Below are 20606 nucleotides of genomic sequence, written 5' to 3' on the forward strand. Positions count from 1 at the left end.
CCTGAGCATAAGTCAGGACGCTTAACTGACGGAGCCACCCAGGTGCCCCTCAAAAGCCCTTTTCTAACCTGTTCTCTGCTGATAAGGAGTTTCATGTTAAAATGTAAGTTGTGTAGGTACCCATTTTTTCCATGTTTAAATATTTCAGGTAGGAAGATCATTTATTAGGACACATAATACTCAGTGTGTAGTCTGTGCAAACAAATATTTTGAGTTATCCAGTAGAAGAAAATTGGACAACATAAAATATACTTTCAGAGGAAAAAGTGATTTTTGTGATTGGTAAGAAAAAAAGGGGAATTTTAGCTTAAGATAAGTGAATTAGAAGACCGATCGGTAAGAAAGTACCATCGAATGAGTTAAAAATGATAGCATGAAATGAATGAAGATGGAAGAAGGGAGGAAATACGTGGAAAATCAGCCATACCGACCTTACCAGTGAATAAAATAATAGGGTTAGAGCAAATGTAGATGAAAACCCTAAGGCATCCTGTGAAAGTGTTGAGCCAGAAATCAGGACTCAGTTTTAAGAGAGAAACTTCAAAGGAAAAAGGAATCATTACCTCTCAGTGCAGAACATCAGAGGAAAAGTATAGTGTTTTAAGAAAATTTGTATGTAAAAACATAAATAAGTTTGTAAAACAAGCTATTTGCATAGGCATCTACACTTTTAGTTTTGATTTTATTTTTTTAATTTATCACGTTCCTCCAGGCAACAAAAATCTGTTTTTTGAAAATTAGATTCATGTGACCCGTAGCATTAAAGCAAGGTGTGTCTAGTGGGAACAAAACCAAGTGTTTCTGGTCCCACTGAGATAGGAGAACTAGTTTAAGTTAAATTCAGTAGAAAACTAGCTTAAGCACAAAAAGCAATGTTTAAAGACACATGGGAAGATATTTATAGTGCTTGACACAGGGACTACTAGTCTTACTAACTTCTTGTAGAAGCAATATGTAGTAAAATTCTTAGAGATGACAGTCTATGGGAATCTTCTCACCCTGTGACTGGATACTAAGTAACAAGTGTGAACTGGTGTAAAGTAATGAGTTAAAATGTATTCCAAATTAAGACCCTGATCACCAAGCTATTAGTAATAATCCAGGATAGGAAAGCAGATCAGTGTTTTTTCTTCAGTATATGATTTCCTAATATTGTAATAGCAAAATAGGCCAAGGAGCTGTTGTTAACCTCCACAGAAGTTACGTTAGACATCTAACTTTTACATTCAAAAAGTTATGTTAGAAATAAAAAAATGAAGGCATGTTCCTTACTCTTCATGGTGTAGTATTTCTGGTTGGTGAGGCTCAGGAGACAAAGTGAATGCCAGCAATCACCCACTCCTGCTGAAGGAAGCCACAGCTTGTAGCACTTGCGGGTGTTTTCCAGTTATGTCATTACAGTCCGTTACTAAGTATTTGAAAACCTATATTCTCCCAGTCACGGTGCTTGTTAGAAGGATTACAGACATAATCCTTCATGAGGCACACAGGCTAGTGGGAAGGAAGGACATGGAACAGATAATGACAAATGTGATGTATCAGGAAGTAGTACAGAAGGTTTGGGAGACCTGATACTCGTGGGGAAGGGAGGTGGGGGAATCAGGGTAGGTTTCTTGGAGAAATTAGGTTTAAGTCAGAACTTGAATGATGAGCAGGAGTTAGTTGGCCAAGTGGGGCAAGGAAAGCATTCCAGACAAAGGAAACAACTTTACGAGGCTGGTGTGTGGAGTCTAAGATGAGCCTGGAATGTTGGTGGGGGCAAGATTAAACAAGACTCTGTAGGCCTTTTGCTTTAGTCCCTGAATATTATATTTCATATCCTGATGTAAGTAGTTTAGTTGCTATTAAGTATTTGTACATTCATAAATATAATAGCTACCATTTATGGCTTGCAGTTGCCAACTGCTTTTGTCTAGTATTCATTTGATCTTTACAATAATCTTATAAAGTCTGGGGGTGGGGGGGAAGGACGTTACATTTGACGAAACTGAAGCGTGGGTTTGGTAATTTGCCAAAGTGAGCTTACTTCGGCTACAATGTGGAGAAGGGACCTGGGAGGAGAAAAGTGAATCTAAGAATGCCAGATTACAAGGCTATTTCCATACTTGCAGGACAGGGGCAATGGTGGCTTGGAATTGGGTAAGTGGCAGTAGGCATGGAGAGAGGTGACCTGTTTGAGAGACTTTTTAAGGCAGTATCAAAGAACTTGGTGATTTCATTATGAGAGGGGATGCCCAGGACTGTTAGCAGCTGCTTTGAGGAGCTGTGCTGATGCATTCATGGGCAAGGATGTCAGGGATCCATCACGTGTGTTTAAGACAGGAGAGTCTAAAATGTTTAAATATTAGTGGGGTGGATTCAAGAGAGAGAGATGAGATATGGAAGAGAGAGCATTCAATGTAGAATAGGTTCAGAAGCAAGTAGAATCCAGAGTAGGGGTGGAAGGACTGGCCTTTGATAGATGAACCCCTCTGGGTCCTTCTGTACAGCTGAATGAAGCTTACTGGACTGACCCATTACGACATTTCTTCTATTACTCTTCTTACGTTCCTCGTGGATTAAAAAGGCAGGGGGAATGATTTTCTCTTGTCTATTTAAAATTAAATCGGAATGAGAATGTGCTCAGTCTTATTAATCTAGTCACTTGTATTTTTTGTATTGTCGTGGATGAGTTTATTTCCATGACAGATGATCAGACTCCAAGATCACCATCAGCTTTCTCTCATCCTTTCATTTGATTTTTGCTCTAGTTCAGTGGGTCTGAGCCCTGTCGGTACATTAGGATCACCTGCATGCTTGTAATAAATAGCGTTGTTTGTGTCCCCACTCCAAACACTTGAACCAGAGTCTCTGGGGATAGGGCAAGGGCTTGGGTGGGGATTTATTTGGGGGAGGGGAGTTGTTTGTTTGTTTGTTTAAACAACTTTGTAGTAATGCTAATATGCACTCAAGGCTGACAATCAGGACTTCATTCTTGTACTTTTAAGATCTGAAGAACTTGTGAGAGCTGTTATCTTAAGCTTTTGCTCAGTTTAGGAAAGCCCTCTTTCTCCATTTGGTTTCAGAAACTGCACACACTGAAATCGACAGTGAAAGCTTACATACAAAAATTTTAGTTGTTAGTTGAATATCTTTGCTGTTTTACTAGTTACGTGGCTTTTTATGTTTTTTAGTGTGCTCGTTTTCCCCTTGCACTTATGTCTCGTGTGTTTCCTGTTTTAATTGTCGGGGTGCTCCGGCCTCCCTAAATAGCATCAAGCATCATGCCACCTATTTGATGGCAAATATTCTTTATAGATTTGGAGTTTCTTAACCTTGAAATTTTATTTATTTTAGCTCCAAATAGTATCACCTGTTCTGAAATATTTCAATAACACATATACCCCAAAATGTTTGGATTTTCCAGATATCTACAATCTAGACCATGATCAAAGTAAAACGATATTAAAAAGTCAAGAATATAGTTTAAAAATTTCTCAAGGCACTGATGGACAGAAAGCTTAAATTTAAACAAATGAATACTTACAATGGATATAAAAATTTTACAGCTAGCAACTATTCAAAACATAAATGTTTTAGGATGAGGAAGATTTTGATACTTGTAACAAGCTTGCATTGTATTTGGTATCTGTTATAAATTACAACTCCAATTATTATATAGACATGGGATTATGTTCGTCTATGGGTCTTGGTTAATGGGTATCACACATTTCCTATATATTTCTAAATTCTCCAAATTAAAAATATTAATCAAAAACTAGAAGCAAGAATGGCAGGTATTTTATGACTTTTTTTTTTTTTTTTAGCAAGTTATAGCTATTATTTTTCTTCCCCTGATTCAAAGAAATGCATAGGATGTATTCATGTATAACACACCTATTAGTGCTTACTGTAGAAGAATGGTATTGACAACTTAATTTCAGTTGTCTACATTTTCAAAACAATGAAGACATATCACTGAACATAAAATAGAAATAGCAACCATTCAAAATAGTTGAACATTTATTGTATCATTTACTCTATAGAGGCAATCTCATTATTACAGTAAATATAGCCAGTTTATGTGCATATGTAGACACAGGGATCTATAATGTACATGGCAATTTGTAACAAATACACAAATGTAATGGATATTTTGGATTATTTTCGATACAAGCTTATATAAAACAGATTCTATGGCTGTGTGCTAAGGAGTGGTTTCGATTTGAAGACTTGAAAATTTTTTAATGAAATTTTGCCTCCCTTCCCTTTTTTTTTGGCAGATGAATTTTTGAAGAAAAAGTGTGAAAGCAGATTGATTCTGTACCCACTTTTTAGATTTCAGATTCACATGTGTCGTAATAAAGTTGCCTCCATGCGGTCTTAATTCAGTTAAGGCTTTCTGGTTTGGAGTTCATATACATAATTGTGCAAAGGCTCTGTAGTGTAATATCTTTGTGATATGTACAGGCATAACAAAAGTAAGTCTGAAATTGATACATAAATGTGCTCTATAAAATCAATAATATTAATAAATCTGAATTGCTTTAAAGAAAAATCTTGGATGATATGTGAAATTTATAAATAGAGATAACCTGATTTTCCATTGTATTTTATTCTTTCGGGTTAAAAAGAGGACCAAATCCTATGTGGTGCTTTAGGGGTAGGTAGCAGCCACGATAGGAAGAGAGGGGTACAATTCCTGAGTTTAGAGTTCTGACTCAGAACCCTTCTTTGGCTTAGATGAACACAAGTATCTACTAGAATAAACAGTGTTCATTATTCATAATATCATATGGATGTATTATTCGAGAATGAAATGCAGCTCAATAAATAATAAGTCAGCAAGTCAAAAGTAAGCTAAAGCTTGCATTGAACCTATCTAGTCTCCTAAAGACCTTTTCCAAAGAACTGGCTCTTTGCCAGATTTGTCCATGTCTACTATAATGTCTGTCACAGTGGTTCTCGAAAGGGATGAAGGGAGTGGTAGGTAGTGTTTTCACAGCATCTGGGGACACATTCATGGATTGTGCCCACACACTGCTTTGGTTATAGAAATGCAGCGAACTATTGGCACTTAGTGTACTGGAGCCAAAGATGCTACATGTCCTCCAGTGCTCAGGACAGTCCCAAATGTTGACAGTTGTTCTGTCCAAACTGCAAGTAGAGAAACACAGATAATAAATATATTGAATGCATACAAGCAATGGTACCATAATTTTGCCGACTAATAAAATATGTAAATTTAGATCAGATATTTCACAAGTTTTTTGTGTGTGAATCAGTAGTGGGCTCAGATTTTAAAACAAATTGGGACAGAAGATTTTTTATGTTATATGTTCATTAACTTTCAAAGCAAAATTCTGGTAGCTATTAGAAAATAATGAAGTCCTACATCATTAATGGGGAGATGTTTCTTTAATCATTGACAGATGTTCTAATGGAAGATGGATTGGTCAGTCTAAACAATCTCCACCCATAAGCACTAAATTTAAGAAACAATTACGTTTTATTAAACTGAATCAAATGAATAATGACTTATGAGTAAGTATACTGAATTCTTTACATTAATTTTGAAAATTTTAAGCCATCCATTTTTCTAATGAACCCAAGTTGCCTTAAACTTTATTTCTGATTTTTTATACAAAAACAAGAAAAGGGTACAATTCAGTTGGTTCACTTGACCATAGATGAATAATATGCTAAGGGAAAGGTAGTGTTACTAGGTACAAGAACCTTTTAAACTTTCGTTATCCTATTTTAGCAAGGTAGAGATGGCATTCCTCATTTTCACTAGCCCTGTAATATGAATTGTTGAAACTGTAAAATTTACATTTCCTGAGGCTGGAGGCTGCTCCAGTCACAGACTGTTTTACCTTATCCTATTTTGGACTTACACATCCAACAGTTAAAATAATTGTAAAGTAATTAATTTATATTCTTTTCATGTTCCCATTATGATTACACCAACATTAGCTGTTGACTTACCTATCAAGAAACCTACTAATTCAGCTTCTTAGAGTACCAGGAGATCTCGGTTTAGGGTCCAGCTCTAGCTTAAAACCTGTGTGACTTAACTGTGCTCTTCAGTTTCTCATATGCAAAATAAGGTTAATATCTATCTTCACGTGATTTGTGTGAGGCTCAGCTTAGGTAGCATTTTAATTTTATTTGGAATGTAAGTAAACTTGGACTTAAGAATCTTTAAAAAATTTTTAACCAAGGATTTATTGTCTTTCTAAAAACAACTTCATGTGAACTTACAATGAAAAATGAATAATGCCTTCAAATAATCTTTGTGATCATTTGGAAGTGCTTGGTATTTGGTATTTGTACTAAATAAGGATGGAGCCTTAAAGTGACAGCCTGTAAGTTGCCTTTGTCAGAGGAAAGTAGCCCAAGGCAGCTTTGTCTGTGTGGAATAGGAGTGTTTTCATTTTGCCATGGTTTTTTCTTTTTCTTTTTCTTTTCTTTTCTTTTTTTTTTTTTTTTTTTTTTTCATTTTGCCATGGTTTTGACTCAGCCATGGCCATGACTCTTCGGGGGTCAGAGATGATGGGTGGTGATGAAATGACCCAGTCAACTTTCAGCTTGGATTTTTTGGAGCTAACAAGCCCTGACATAAACAGAGATAAAAATATCAAACTACTAGTGCCATTATTGATGCTGATATATCTTAAATCTTTCTCCTTTAAGTTTACCTAGGATGTTTCTTATTCTGAGCCGATCAATAACAGAAATTGGTACCAGGAGTGGGATATGAGCCACCATTTCAACACCTTTATTTCATTACCAGAATCTTCATGAACATAGGGGAGTCCCATACATTCAAATTTTATGACTCCAACTGGAGTGCTGGGCCAGAGAGGAATAATAGAGAATAATGAGAATTTAAGTCATGCAGTCACTTCCGCCTACCATTTCTCTCGAGTATTCCCCTAGACTGAGTGTTAAAAGGGAGATGTTAATCTATAGCTCCCTCAATTGGTCATAGATTCTCTGCCTTACAGCGTGAGCTTCTCACTGTGCAGGGTGTGATTCTAGTGTTTAAAGATAAGTTTTTTTATACAAGATGGCCTCAAATACAAGCCAACTACTTCATCTGGTGCTCACCCAAAGAATGAGCCATCTGTTTGAATGCTGAAGGAAAAATTGGCTGTGTTGGACATATTGAGAGTCTGCCTCCAACATGGTCTGTAAATGTTGTATACTGTATTTTAAAGGTGACTTAGATTTCCAAGCATAATTTTGACTTTATGATGTTTTTTTTCCTAGTATGTACATCTCTGTATGAGAAGTAAACTCCGCTATAGTACATGTTGCATCCTTCCAGTGTCCCTCTGTTACTGGATAACATAGGTAATTGCAACAGTTTTTTATCCTCCAAGGTGTATGGAGACATTACATTTTTTTTTTCATTAAAGGAATTAAAATAATGACCTGAATAGAAAGCAAGGTTTTGAGCAAATATTTTAAAGTTTGTAGATAGCTACAAGTGACCCATACAAAGTCAAGGCTATTGTACAATTTAATCAAATTGTATAATTAATGAAATAAGCCCTAGTCATGGCAGCAGCCTTGTATGGTTATCCTCTATAATCCTTTGCCCAATCCAGGAGGCTACGTGGCAGAGTTGGCTATGCACGCGTAGATGATACTCTAGACCAGAGATCAGCAAACTTTTCCTATAAAGGACCAAATTCAAGAGTGAATATTCTGCAAGGGACCAAAAAAAGGCTTTGCAGGCCATAAAGTTTGTTGCAGCTACACAGCTCTGTAATTGTATCAACAAAGCAGCCATAGACAATCTGTAGACAAATGAGTGTGTCTGTGTTATAATAAAACTGTATAAAGAAAGGACGGATTGGGCCCCTGGGCTGTCCTGAGCTAGAAAATGATGCGCTAGGCAGTGGTTCTTTAAGTTTGATTCCCAGACCAGCAATATTGACATCACTGGAGACTTGTTAGCAATGCAGATGCTGACACCACCCAACAGGAGCTACTGGGTCAGAAATGGGCTAGCTAGGGTCCAGCAATTAGGGTTTTAATAAGCCCACCAGGGGACTCTGATGCATGCAGGTTGAAATTTAAGAACCACTGCTATAACAATCTGGACCCTTCTGAGGCCAACCCTAAAACTACACAAAATGATATTTTTGGTAGTATCACCTTTGATGCACAGGACAATAAAGTAATTTGAATACTGAAGTAACTATAAGCACTCTATTAAGTCAGAAAACAGTTTTATAATTCTAGTAATTTTTTGTTTTCCCAATTTCTGAAGTTGTCTTTTCTGTTTAATATGTTTGAATGTATTATAAATTTCTCTTGAAAAAAAGTTTGCCTTAAATTTGAGACCAGCTTTTGTTTGTGCTATCATCATATATACTAAAGCCTATGAAAATAGTACAAAGTTTCCCATTGTGGGATTTATTTTAGAATGGAACCTAACAATGTTGCAAAGTTGTCACATATGATCGTTTCCAGTGTGTTTAAAAGATCCATATCCTAGGGGGTGCCTGGCTGGCTCAGTCAGTAGAGCATGTGACTCCATCTTGGGGTTGTAAGTTCCAGCCCCATGTTGGGTGTAGAGATTGCTTTAAAAAGACCCATGTCTTTAATCATGTCCATTAATGTGGGTGTGATATTCAATAGGAATTTTCCTGTTATTCAAGAATTGCTGGCAAGGCCCAAAGCTGAGAACAAAGGGTACTAAATTCTCCCATATTCTACTGTCCAACACTGCCAAATTCTGGATTTATTGTATTAACCACTTCCTTCACCCACAAGTTTATGTAAAAAGAAGTCTGAGGAAGGGGGAGTGAAATTTTGACCTTAAGGGGAAACAGTGTAGCAGAGGACTTCTTCCTCTCCTTCTGGTGGTTTCTTCCAAACCTGGGGAGTGGCTTCAAGACAATCAGTCTGAAACCAAAAGTCCTAACAGGTCCTTCTGTTATTATCACTTCAGTGGAGCATGAACAAAGCCTAGAGAGAGCAGGAAATACATCCCATAGAATTTGGGGCAGTCTGTGTACGTAGAAACTACTATCTGCTTCTGTCTACAGGTCTCTGAAGGCAAGAGGTCAGCAAGAGAAGCCTGTGTCAGCAGAGTATGAAAGGACCTTGATGTGGATGTGGAGCGAGTGCCTACATAGAAGAGGGTTGGAGCCGCCACCCTGCTCTAGGTTTGCACAGCCCTCAGGCTATGGAAGAGTTCTCTAGAGATTCTTTGGGCTCCTTGAGAAGGAACTTGGAAGTTAAAGGAAGGACAGGAACTGTACAATTACCTAGGTCAAATGAGAAGACAACACACCTCAAGAGGGGCTTTGAGGACATTTATCACATATGGGTCAAAGGGACAAGCTCCTCCTCCCTTAAGGGGCTGAGGTGAAGCTGACAGTAGCCCAAGAAGACCACCAGCATGAGACAGAACCAAGTCCAGTCAATAGAAATGAGGGACCCTTTCTATCACCACCACCAGGCAAGCAGTTGCACATTTCTATCGCCCTCATTCTTCCTCCTTGCTTCCAGCACCAGACTTAAAGAAGGAAAGGGAGAAAGTATCACAAAGACAGACGATACTGTTACAAGTTCTGGAGTTGCCATCCAGCCCATGATTGAGATGGATTTAGGGGTAGGGATGCAAAAATGGGGTTTTGCATCAGATATGAATGTTAAGAACTATGGAGGGTCTGATTTTACCTTGCAAGTTAACAGGTTAGCCTCCGTGTCTGATGGCAGAAGACATTAGACTCCTGGGTCAAAAAAATGGCATATGTTACTCACCACACAGTAAAAGCATGAGTCTCAGCATATTGGCTGGTTTCCCTTTGCCCCCAGGTCCCATTCGGGGTAGGGGTGATTGATGGACTGAGATAATATGAATATATAGAGTGGATTATGCTCCAGGAGAAGCCAGGGCCAAGAGCCCAGTGCTTTGTGAGCAAACCACAAATGTAGAAAAGAGCAAGCCAGCCAGTTCCCCTCTTCTTAAGACTGAGCAGTTAGATGGTGGTAGTCTGGGCGGGAGAAGGATGAGGCAAGGGATGGCATCATGGTGCAAAATTTAGGGAAGCACTCAGTGCTAGGTTTGTACAAATGCAGGATTAGCACCTAAGCACGAGAACCCCCTTAACTTTTGTGTCCTGGGCACCTTGCTTTCCTCACCCTGGTCCTGGCTTTGGTAGTCATGCTGGACTACCTCGACTTACTTAATTGTCTATGTGAGTAGCTTCAGAATTTGCTCAGTGTCAGAGCACACATACTGGCCGTCCAGCACACTCGGCAGGCACGTGCCTCTCCCAAAATGAGATTGAAGCTCAAAGCTGAACTGTTTTAATAATCCATGGGTCAAATCCAACTCCAGTCCATGGTTTTGACATTTTTCTAAAGGATTGCAAAATAAACAAGAATATGTAACAGAGATCACATGTGACCCACAAGGCCTAAAATATTTACTATCTGGTTCTTTTCAGAAAAAGTTTGCTGACTCCCATAAAAACTGAAAGGAATTTAATTTGTGCATGTCTTTAAAAGATGAGAGAGAGAGAGAGAGACTAAAAGTAGTATAGCTTCAGGCGATACTTAAAAAAAATTGTTTTACATTTATTCCCCTTAAGAGCTGTGTTTCTTCAATAAACTATTTTACACATATGATAGACAGTAAGCCTCTTTCAAGCGACAAAAACCCAACTTTAGTTAAAGCTAAAAGAATGCATCGGTTCATATAGAGTCAGCTGCAGGTCCGGCTGCATCTGGGGATTTGAATGCCATTGGAACCTGTGCACACACTGACTTCATTTTTGCCTCTGCAGACTGCCGCAGAAGCCCTTTCCCTGAATGGCAGGGAACAAAGCTCAAGCCACTCCAGAATCCTCCCCTTGCCACTCTGAGAGGCAATATGGAGTCTGCATCCCAGCTACAGGTTTGGCCAGTGTCCAACCCTGGACCAGCATCACGGCCAGGGTGGGAGAGGAACTACGTGAGTAAGCCAGCTCCGTGTTACCTCTGGGGCCAGCGGGAGGCCAGAGCTGTTAAGAGAGCCGTGGAGAGCAGACGTGACCCTGAGTGATCACTGGCAGCTGCCTCAATTTGTGTCTAACAGTGTCCTTTAGTTTGGAATAACATGTGAGATTTTTAGGCCCTGTCAATGTCTGCCGTTGAAGCTCTTAGCCTATAAAATTTTCATGTGTTTAAAATTAGCTGCTCCATTTCTGATTGATGTATCAGATTGGCCTCTCTACCCTTGTTTCTACAGTTTTATCACGTTGTTTGGAGCTGTGCTTTACTGTGACTATGCCTTGCAGCTCTTCCTCTTTTACTGTGGGCTTACCATGGAAGAGTTGCTCAGGCAACTTTGATTAATCATCCCATTATGGTCAGGCACTCCTGTCTTTCTGGCCTTTCTAGCCAGAAAGCTCTATGGCAAACATTACATTCCCGACTCTAGACTCTCTGTGTCCTATAATCGCAGTGATGAATCTGTTTTGCTAATTAATTTTTAGTGCGGCTTGTAGATGATGCTCATGAAACGAGTGGAATGTGACAGGCTTACAATCCATAAAGAAGCCTGAGTAAAAGCAACCATTCTCTAGATGGTTAACTCTGTTTGGGACTTAATGCCAGATTGATCCTAGGGCCCTCACAGACTTGTTAGGCTAACTCAGTTTTCTTCTGTTTTGTCTGACACTTTGTGGCAGCTTGGGTAATTCCTACTGTCCACATTGGGTCAAATATTGTATGGAAAATATTTCCCAGGTGTCTACTTTCCCATCCTAAATTTTGGAAGCAACTGCTTCCCTGTTATACCTACATGTCAGTGCTGGGCTGTTCTCTCTGGGGTGAGGTCCAGTAAGCTGGCTGCTCTATCATCCCATCCACTCTTCTCCCACCCAAGAAATCAACTCACCAGGTTAATTTAATTATTTTATTTTTATTTTATTAAATGTTTTTATTTTATTTTTGAGAGAGAGAGATACAGAGTGTGAGTGGGGAAGGGGCAGAGAGGGGGAGACAGAATCCGAACCAGGCTCCAGGCTCTGAGCTGCTGGCACAGAGCCCAATGGGAGGCTCGAACTCACAGACCGTGAGATCATGACCTGAGCTGAAGTTGGACACTTAATCGACTGAGCCACCCAGGCGCCCCTCACCAGGTTAATTTTAGTTAAAGATATGTTTGACAGAGAAATTTCTATTGGGTGATATACTTTCATTGGTTTTCCGCAATAAACTAGTTTCTATTTCTTATTCGGGTCCTAAAATGGTCAATAGCCCCTAGCACCACAAGTTTAAGAATATAATCTTTCACTAAAAGTTTTTATTTTCAACTGCATTTTAGGACTTGCAAAGCATGAAAAAGGACATTTCTTAAAGAAAGTGAGTGTGCATTTGGGGGAAGTAAGCAAATTCTTAATTTCTGAAACAAATCGTTGTAAGAGTTGTTTTACCCTAGAGCATAAAAAAGTCCAAACAAGTTTACTGTTTGCACAGTGTTTTATTTAACAGCATTAAAAGCTGTATTAAGCATATGTCAGTGTGACCATTTAGCTATGGGGTAGGGGAAGTATTTTAACAGATTCTTGGACTTCAGCATACTGTTTCTGGGTTAATCCTAGCATGTGTACTATAGAAAAAACATGCTTACGTCCTGAAGATAAAATTATACTTTTTAAGTCATTATTATTAAATAAACATACACATAGTTTTAAGAAATAGATTGGTATCATAATACCGTTTAAAAAAAAAATCTCCCATGCTATTCTTAGTATCACTTTTTTGAGGCAGTCGCTTCTTAACTGTTCTATTTTTAATGCTTTTTTTTTTTTTAATGTTTATTTATTTATTCTGAGAGAGAGTATGCAAACGGGGGAAGGGCAGAGAGGGAGGGAGACACAGAATCTGAATCAGGCTCCAGGCTCTGAGCTGTCAGCACAGAGCCTGACACAGGGCTCCAACTCACGAACTGTGAGATCACCACCTGGGCTGAAGTCAGACACCCAACCAACTGAGCCACCCACATGCCCCTATTTTTCATTCTAAGGGTGGCTATCACCAGAGTAAATAATATTCATATATCTCCATTTTTAAAAGTGTTTATTTATTTATTTTTGAAAGAGAGAGAGTGCGCATAAGCAGGCAAGGGGCAGAGAGAGAAAAGGAGAGAGAGAATCTCAAGCAGGCTCCATGCTGTCAGCACAGAGCTCAGCAATCCCACGAAGTGTGGGATCATTACCTGAGCTGAAATCAAGGGTCTGAGTGGCTCAACTGACTGAATCACCCAGGCACCTCTTCTCTGTTTCTTGATGTATCAACTTTAGGCTATGTTAATCAATGTCCTCATGGGGAAGATGACTCCCCCCTTCTCCCCATTCCCACCTCTTCCCTTGAGTTTCTTAGTTATATGATTTTGTGTTCTTTTGGAGGTGGTTACTTTTAGAACTTTAAATAATATGCTTAAACATCTATTCTTTATTCCAACAACCTTAGTCAGAAAGTATCCATTAATACCCTATGGAACCAGCCATTCCTTGCTCCTAGTGATTCTCACCTCCTTGTATTCATGGACTTTCTGACATTGAATAGGGTTGATCTGTGTAACCACTGCCAAAAAATGGTGTGTGACTCCCAAGATTGGGTCAGCGTAGATGTTGCAACTTCTGCCTTACTGTCTTTTTGATCATTTGCTCTGGGGGAAGTCAGTTGTCCTGTCATGAGGACATGCAAGCAGCCTTAAGTAGAAGTGCATGTGGCAGAGAACTGAGACTTCCTGACAAAAGTCAGCACCAAATTTGCCAGCCATGTGAATGAGCCATCTTGAAAGCAGATCATCCAGCCTTAGTCAAGCCTTTAGATGACTGCAGCTTGAAGCCAACTTCTTGACCACAACCTCATGAGAAACCTAAGTCAGAACCCCTCAACTAATTTGCCCATAGACATTCTATGAGATAAGAAATGTGTATTGGCCTTTAGGCCACTAAATTTGGGGGGAATGTTTCTTATGTAGCAATAGGTAACTGATGATACATACCTTGTAGGTAGGATGATGTCATTTTCCCTTTCAGAGTAACCTTCACCCTTTTCCTAACCCCTTCATTTATCTTCCAAATTCTGTCATCTATTTCACTACTTTTGTCATTAATTCATTACATGGTTTATTATATTTACATTGGTTTTTAACTATGATCACAAAATGTAATCATTCATGCTTTGTGTCAGTTCTAAAATTAGAAATAAAAATAGGATGTAAATTATTATAGTTATGAAATATGAATATATAATCTTATTATAAATCATGTAATATAATTATTATTAATTTTTTTAAGTTTATTTATTTATTTTGAGAGAGACAGAGACAGCACGAGTGGGGGAGAGGCAGAGAGAGAGAATCCCGAACAGGCTCTGTGCAGGCTGCTAGCACAGAGCCTGATGTGGGGTTCAAACCCCTGAAGCTGTGAGATGAAACCAAGAGTCAGACACTTAACTAACACCCAGATGCCCCTGTAATATAATTATTTTAGGCTTCATTTTATTTTTTATTATTTTTTCCAGTTTTTATTGAGATAATAATTGACATACAATATTGTGTAAGTTTAAGGAGTACAATATGATAATTTTATATATATAAATGATTACCACAATAAAGTTTTTTTTTAATGTTTATTTTATTTTTTGAGAGAAAGACAGAGTGCAAGTGAGGGAGGGGAAGAGAGAGAGGGAGGCACAAAATCTGAAGTAGGCTCTAGGCTCTGAGCTGTCAGCAGAGAGCCTGATGCAGGGCTCAAACTCACAAATGGTGCAATCATGACCTGAGCCAAAGTCAGACACCTAACCAACTGAGCCACCCAGGCGCCCTCACCACAGTAAGGTTTGTTAACACATCCATCACCTCACATAATTACCTTTTTTTTTTTTTTTTGTAGTAAGAGCTTTTAAGATTTACTCCCTAGCAACTTTCAAGTATTCAAAACAGCGTTGTTAGCTATAGTCACCATGTTGTATATTATAGCTCCAGAATTTATACATCATACAACTGGAAATTTGTGCCATTTGACCACATTCATCCATATCCCCCACTAACCCGTGGTCCTGGTAACCACCATTTGACTTTACAAGTTCAGTTTTTGACTTTACAGTTCAGTTTTTTAAGATTTCATATATAAGTGAGATCATATAGTATTTGTCTGACTTTTGTCACATAGCATAATGCCCTGAAGGTCCATTCATGTTGTCACAAATGGCAGGATTTCCTTCCTTTTCATGGCTGAATAACATACCATTGCATATATACACCACATTTTCTTCACTTGATCTTAGCCAAAAGGCCAAGAAGCATTACACCACGTTTTATTTATCCATTCATCCAACAGTGCACACTCAGGTTGTTTCCATGTCTTGGCTATTGTGAATAATGCTGCAACGAACATGGGGATATCTCTTCAGCATATCTCTTCAAGATAGTGATTTCATTTCCTCTGAATACATACCCAAGAGGGGAATTGCTGGATCATATGGTATTTCTATTTTTAAGTTTCTGAGGAACGTCCATACTATTTTCCATAGCGACTGTACCAATTTACATTCCCACTAACAGTGTGTCAGTGTTCCCTTTTCTCAGCATCCTCACCAGTACTTATTATTTTCATGATTTTGATAACAGCCATCCTAACAGGTTTGAGGTAATATCTCACTGTGGTTTTGATTTGGATTTCCCTGATGGTTAGTGATGTTGAGCACCTTTTAATGTACCTGTTGGCCATTTGTGTATTTTCTTTGGAAAATGTCTTTTCAAGTCCTTTGCCCACTTTTTAATATCTATTTATTTATTTATTTCAAGTTATTTATTTATTTATTTATTTATTTATTTATTTATTTATTTATTTATTTTAAAGTAATCTCTGCACCCAGTGTGGGGCTTGATCTCACAACCCTGAGATCAAGAGTCACATGCTCTTCCAACTGAGCCAGCCAGGTGCCCCCTTTGCCCACTTTTAAATAGGATTTATTTTTAATTTTTGTTGCTATTGAGTTGTATGAGTTCCTTATATATTTTGGATATGAAACCCTTATCATATATATGGCTTGCAAATATTTTCTTCCATTCCATAGGTTGCCTTTTCATTTTGCTTTCTCCTTTTGCTGCATAAAAGCTTTTTACTTTGATTTAGTCTCATTTGTTTATTTTTGCTTTTGTTGCTTGTACTTTTGATGTCATATCCAAAAAAAGTCATTGCCCAGACCAATGTCAAGCAGGTGTTCCCCTGTGTTTTCTTCTAGGAGTATGATAATTTTAGATCTTACATTTAAGTCTTTAATCCATTTTGAGTTAATTTTTGTGAGTGGTACATGTAATATTATTTAACACAGAGCCAGTAGAATTGGGCCAATAAAGAAAGAATCATACACCCACCAAATCAAATCTTTGCCACTTGAAAGAGGATGCTTCCTATTTGGCCCATGATTTTTTTTTGCAGGTTTCTAAAATTTTTCTCAGGGATTCCAAAGTTGACTTTTAAGTTTTTGTTGAGAGAAAAAAATATACGGTTCTTTGCCATATCAGTAAGTTCTTTGAGGCTCTTACTCATATGATTTGCTGAATAAAATCCATTCCAACATTCTGTTTGAAGACATTTTTTCTTTACACCTTCTAATGTCTTGTTTTAGCCACATAGCTGTTATCATCGGATTTCTTTTCATAGTAATCTGGGTTAATTTCATTGTTTTCAGATTCTACAGAAGTTTTTTCCAGAAAGGTGTGTCCAAGGAGTCCTTGCATATATATAAAATTTTTTATTTTTCTTCACACTTGGCTTTGTTGCTGCTCAGAACGGTATCTTAGTTTCAATTATATTTTCTAATTGGTGAGTGTAGAATAATGCTACTCATAAGTTAATCTTTTACCTGGGAAATTTGCTCAACTCATTATTTCTAGGAGTTGACTGATAATCAGTTTTATCTTTTTTCTTTCCAATCCTTATCTTTTTCTTACCTTCTTTCCTTGACTAGGATGTCTGGTACTATGTAGGCTAGAATTATAGATCCATACCATTTTTTTCTTCCAAATTTTTAAGATACTATATCATTTGGGCACTCTGTTGAGAACTATAATATTACTTTGAATCCCATTTTTTTTTTTGTAGGGAACCTGTTTTTTCTCTCTACAAGCTTTATGGTCTTACTTTCTCCTTAAAATTCTGCAGTTGTATGAGAATATACCTTGGCATAACGTATACCTTGGTATATATATAGATCTATACCTTGGTGTCAATCCTTTTTATTTATCTTGCATGGCATTTCATCCTGTAGACTTTTGTCTTTTCAGCTCTATGAATTTTTTTCTTTTAATTGTCTCTCTCCTACCCCCACTCCTATTTGACTAATATTGGACTTCCTCAATTGATTCTCCATTCTGCAACCTTTTTCTCATATTTTTCACTACTTAGTTTTTGGTTTGCACTGTGGAATTTTCTCAACTTTGACTTCTAGACCTTTTATTGAAAATTTTATTTAAGATATATTATTTTTGATTTTTAAGACTTTCTGGTTCTCTGCCCCTTTTTTAAAAAAGTAGCATCCCTTATTTATTGTTTCAGATATTCCTAAGTGTACTAATTACTTTCAGTTCTTTTGATTAAAAGTGATAGAAAATCTAAGCTGCATAAGGAAGGAGCTAACTTACTGCTCACAAAACTGAAATGTTGGCAGTAACGCTGACTTTGGGTGCAGTTGAGTTTTCTATGGGAGCTTACATGGTAACACCAGCACCTGGTTTATATCTTTCTAAACCTTACCTTTGTTTATTCTAGTTCCATTCTCAGAGTCTTCGCTTGTGGTAGAGAGAGACAGCAGCAGCTCAGCCTACTTAAGTTAAAGTTGCATGAGAATGAGTGAGGGCCTCTTTCCTGGAGTTCCTAGGAGTTCTCTTTCCATGACACCCAGTAGTTGTCTCATGGTACCTCACTGGTTCTGACTGGGCACATTCCTAAACATACTCCAATGGCTATAGGAGCAGAACCTAGGAATTTTGCACTAGGGGAGCTATAGCCGTCTTTCTCCCACATGGTCTGTCTGACCAGAGAATGTAGGCCTAGATTGTGGATTGAACTCAAACGCATTTGAGACATGAGAGCTCAGTGTAGTGAGGTATAGATCAACAGAGCAAAATGGGGTAACCACAAGGAGGAGGGGTCCTAGGCACAAAATATAACAACTATTTTTTGCAATCACATGGCTTGGAAAAATACAGAAGTTTTGAATATGTGGGGGCAAAGGTAGATGAGTGTTGGGCATTTTACTGAAATGGAGGGCAGTAAGCCAAGACTGGCTAGTATGTAGCATACAGAGTATCTGTCTAGAGATATTTATGTCCCACTGTTACAGGTTGGGGGGAGGGGGCAGAGAAAGAAAACCATAGTGAGTAAAAATATCTCTGTGTTTATGCCTGAAGTTTCATCAATTTTGTAGGAACAGGGAAATATTGGGTGGATTGGGAAGATTAGAAACAGTAATCATTTACATTTTAATGGGAAATGTCCTAATCAGTTTTCCTATTTCTAGAAGAGATCACCCTATACTCACATATATAGGAACATAGACTATTTCTAGGAAGATGGAGACAAAACTTCCCCACACCACATCAAGGACTTCTGAGAGGAAGATGCCCTAAATAAAGGAGTATTTGAAGAAAGAGAAGTTAGAGGAAGAGGAAGACAAGTACTCCACCATGCTGATGTCATTTTACCCTTCTCTCTTAGAGACGGAATCTCAGCTCTATTCTTCTTTCTCCTTCTTCCCCCTCCTTACTTTTCTAAGTCAAAGTGACAAGCAGAGGAAAGAAGGCAATAAATAACTAACATCAGCAATTAATAAGTCAGTTTCTATACTCTGTCTGCTCTGTGAACAGTTGTCAACACAGTGTGAATTTTCCTAACCAGTTTGTTTCAGTTAAGTCCAGAGATAAGCCCTTTGACTCATCCTCATGAGGACAAAGAATGGAATGAGTGGATTTTATCTGCTGAATTAGCTGGATGCGTCACATTTGACTTTAATAACTCTTTCTGTTTTCCTTCCTAAACCCACCATGCACTTTGTTCTAATTGGAGTATTATTACAGTGTGGCAGCAGGCCATCTTGTAATTCTTTTTAAAATTCTCTCTGCTTTGACAGCTTTGGTGTCTGGAAGCACAAATTTATTTGTCATTTGGAACCTGAGATATGGATCAGTCTTTCCTCATGGCCAGACCTCACCTGAAAAAGCAACGACCAGGACAAGACTCTGGACAAAGTCTGCTGGTTAGGGGGCAGCTGCTCTGATGGCCACAGATACGGGGCTGTATGTAGACTCGTTTTGTCAAATAGACATGCTGGATGAGATCTCTAAGGTTATTTCCAGCTTTGACATTTTATCATCTGACAATGTGTAGGTTTTGATATTAACCAAGAATCAGTTCTGCTCCATTTGTTTAAAATAAATCTCTTCACCTGTTGGTCACACTTCTTTAGTGATGAGACCAGGTTCTACTGAGGGCAGAAGAGAAGGTGAAATCTGCAAGTCCTCTAGATTCCTTTCTACATTCACATGTGTATCAACTCTGCTTTCTCTTCCTTCTACTAGACCATGAGTTGTTTGGGAACAGGAGCTGTGTCTTGTTAATCTTGCTTTTCCCAATGTCAAGCATGGTGCCTGCATTCAGGGGTACGTACTAAGCGTCCGAACTACAGAACTGAATAATTCTATGTGACCTTCAAGTGTACCTTAAATTAGAATCTTTATGTAATTTGCTTTACTTTTTATCCCCTTATATTTGCAAAACCTGTTACTCAGTGTAATCTTATGCTACTTTATCTTAATAATTAAAAACATTAGCTTTATATTAAAGAGGAATTAGTTTCTTTTTTCCTAGTTGAGATGTCAATTTTCTTTAATATTCCTTTGGGGGAAGGGGAAGATTAGGGTTGCTAGATAAAATTCAGGATGCCAGTTGGGAATTTGAATTTCAGGTAAACAATGAATAAGTTTTTAACATAAATATGTCCCAATTCCTTTTTTAAATCTGAGATTTTAATTTAACTGGGTGTCCTTTTTAAATTTTCTTTCCTAAATTTAGCAACCCAGGCTCTCATCCTGGTCAATATAATATTCTATCTTGAAGTTCCCAAGTAGAGATTCCATAGAACCTAATGGAGAAGTGGCATTTTAGAGCCAGGATCACACTCAGAAGATATGACCTGTCCGGTCAGAACCTTTATCTTTTTATGGAATTATCTAAATTACAACCAGAGGTAAAAAATAGCAACTGAGAACACATATTAGTACCTGCTCTCCCACCTTTCTTTAAAACTGATTTACTATATTTATTATGCCCAAAGTACCAACCTGCTGCAAGGTGGTGATCTGACAATGAGTGTAGAAATACAAGTCCTCCTCTTTGTTCATGGGATTCTAAAGCACAAATTTGAAGGGTCTCATAAACGTTCTCCTAATACGTTCTTTTAAGTTCTCAAGTGGGAAAATACTATACTTTCTCAGGTTTACTGGGGAAAGAAGTTGGGGAGGGCCAGGCAGCAGAATTTTTTCCAGTTTCTTCTTCAGTTCTCCAATATATACATTATAACTAACAAGAATTTCTATT

The 20606-nt window shown here is 38.0% G+C and overlaps 1 long non-coding RNA gene across 2 annotated transcripts; it reads left to right on the forward strand.

Moving 5' to 3' along the window:
• Window positions 1-1203: 1203 nt before the first annotated feature.
• Window positions 1204-19845, forward strand: LOC147572076 (uncharacterized). 2 transcript variants are annotated; one of them, XR_015246839.1, is made up of 3 exons: window positions 1204-7338; window positions 9045-10960; window positions 19141-19845. It is a non-coding gene; the product is annotated as an uncharacterized LOC147572076 (long non-coding RNA). The 2 variants fall into 2 exon arrangements; XR_015246840.1 differs by having other exon boundaries at window positions 10794-10960.
• Window positions 19846-20606: the final 761 nt, after the last annotated feature.

The sequence above is a fragment of the Puma concolor genome, chromosome F2, assembly GCF_028749965.1.
Source record: "Puma concolor isolate L17-30 chromosome F2, mPumCon1.1.hap2, whole genome shotgun sequence".
Taxonomy (NCBI): Eukaryota; Metazoa; Chordata; class Mammalia; order Carnivora; family Felidae; genus Puma; species Puma concolor.